Source organism: Syzygium oleosum, unplaced genomic scaffold, assembly GCF_021117445.2.
Source record: "Syzygium oleosum isolate NSW1041296 unplaced genomic scaffold, Sole_v2.1 Sole_v2.16, whole genome shotgun sequence".
In the NCBI taxonomy this organism is placed as follows: Eukaryota; Viridiplantae; Streptophyta; class Magnoliopsida; order Myrtales; family Myrtaceae; genus Syzygium; species Syzygium oleosum.
The window spans coordinates 5,421,628-5,424,392 of NW_026607500.1; positions in this window are offsets into that span (position 1 = coordinate 5,421,628).

Below are 2,765 nucleotides of genomic sequence, written 5' to 3' on the forward strand. Positions count from 1 at the left end.
GTCCACTGCAGCTCCAGCATTAACTCCAGGGTTTTCTACCGCTCTCGTACCCATATCGAGGTCCTCTACAGCTCTAGCTCGAGCACGACCTCCACCTCTTGTTCCTCTTCCTGCGCCCCTTCTTAGGACTCTTCCTACACCTCTTCCTTCGCTGCTCATTATATCAGCTTCCTACCACTCTCTTACTTGCTGTAATTCCACTAGGAATTAGAGACCCAAACCAAACTAAACTGGTCTAAGGCCCTAGGCAGGTAGCTAGCACAAAAACAATCAACCACCCAGCATGTGGCTAAGCACAAACAACACAGGACCTCAAACAAGGAGGTACACCTACTCACCTCAGGTCCTGCCGCACCTGCATCTTACGGATCAATTTATATATGCACTCAATCAATCACAAATAGTCAGGAGGTACACTTAGCACACGAGGTCACCCTACTAGCTACCCAAGGTCATCGCTCCTTATCACTCCAGGTTTCGACCTGATTGGACCGAGCTAACCTTGCTCTGATACCAATTCAAACGGGGATGTCACGCCTCGTACCCCACGAAGCGCGAGCATCCCGTCACTGGTCGAATTTGATGCGACATCCCAGGACGCGTCGCCGACCCAACGCCCAAATCACACAGATCAAAGCACATGCGGAAGCGACGTACATAAATATATCTATACACCCGCACAATAAATCAGACAACCAAGGATAACACAATAGTCAAAACCAATGAGACTGGAAAAACACACATTACATTTCTGGTAAAATATTTACAATATCCGTTTTACACCAAATACACTTATAAAAGCCAAAAAGGGTCAATAACCACCAACATCAAAAGGGGGTACATGGCTCGGCGGTCAAACACCATATCTATCCGGGGCTCCTCCCAAAACATGTCGGCTCACCTGTCATCCTCAATGCTGGGAGGGGCCTGAAAAGAGTGGGTTTATACAACAATGATACAAGCTCAGCGAGTAAAAACCCCTAAATCAAAACTAGGCTAACATGCACCTCTTGACATGCAAACAAACTCACCACAACAATATTCAACCAATTGACCTAGGCCCTTGGGCCCAGATCGATTATGCGAACGACCCTGCAGGTTAGGCATTTTATATAAATCACGGCATATATGCGACACATCGGTCACACGTATGCCAAACGCATGCTCACACTTGAAAGTGTGTGTCTCACACACGAATCACCTGCATACACATTAGCCACCTACTCCGGCACACATTTGCGATGCTCATGATTCGTCTCGATTGATGCACTCTGGCACACAGCTCATTTTAACAATTTTATAAACCGACTGAAGGCCCACAACACTCCGCGGCTCGCGCAGAAGCGCATTTCCGGCCCAGTGTCTCTAGCCTACTCCAAAGTGCATGAGGCGCAACACCGATCTCGTTACGGACCAACGCCGTCTTTCGGACAAACCGGGCATAATCCTGCTTCAAAGTGCATGAGGACGGCACGACCCGAAGGCCTTAAGTGATCACACTGCACACCGCCAATTTTATCTGAGCCCCGCATAAACGCATCTGGGCATTTAGGGTGATCACACATGCTCATGCCAGGCACCCAAACTCGCACACTTTTCTACTCATGCCCATTCTCGGCATACAGAATGCGTGACCATGCAAGATGAGCAATCAATTTCAATCACAAGCACATAACTCAACAAAATCAATACCTTCTCAATTCATGCCACACGTGCCCAATTAACATGCTAATCGGCCAAACGCACACTTCACATTCTCGGGCACCATAATTCACGCCAATCAATGGCCAATCACACACCGCATTAATCGGTTACACAACAACGCGACATGGCATCACGAAATTAACATCTTATTTAACATGAATCAGCCAACAATCAGCTCATTTAGGCATAATTCACAATTACCCAATTGAATTCCCAAATTGACCAAATTAGTCAAATTCGGTTCTATAAAAGGGCAGCTACAAGACAGCTCAATTTAGGGCATTATCCACCTCTTAATTAACTCCTTTGAGTCCCACAAACACCACAAAATCATCCGATAATAATCAGCCCATAAATTATTTAAACAAGGCATAGCCGGGAAATTGCAATTTAAACTCCCCAAATTGTCCAATTAATCCTCAACATGGCAATGATCCACACAAATCTCAACTTAGTCAAAATGATCAAATTCGGATCTAGAATGGGCAGCCACCAAACAGCTGCATTAGGGCATCAATCCACCTATTAATTGACGTGTTTAACTCTCAAATGTTCCACATAATCACCCACTAATCATTGGAACTTAATCAAGTCTAAATCTTACCTAATTAACCTCTAAAATCACATAATCCTATCTAGAAATGCACATTAGTCCTAATTAAGGTTTAGGAATTAATACTCACTTGATCTAAGATCTAAACCGAGCTAGATGACGGGGAACGAGCGGCCAATCACCGACGTGCGGTGAAATTGGCGGCGGCGTCCCGGCGGTTGGCGGTCCGGCGAGTCCTTCACGCCGGCGGTCTCGGCTTGGCTGGTCCGGCGATCCTTGGCCGGACGAGAGAGAAAGAGAAAGAGTCGGTGAGGGTGAGAGAGACGGTGGCAGCGACTGGTGGTGAGCGGCGGCGAACGGCGGCCGGCGATGCTCCTCCGGCGGCGGCGGCTCACGGCGAAAGGAAGAGAAAGAGAGGGAGATTTCGGGAGAGAGGGAGAGGAGAGAGAGATGGCCGGGGGAAATGGGGGAGGAATGAGAGAAAAACAAATTTATTAATGGGTCAAAG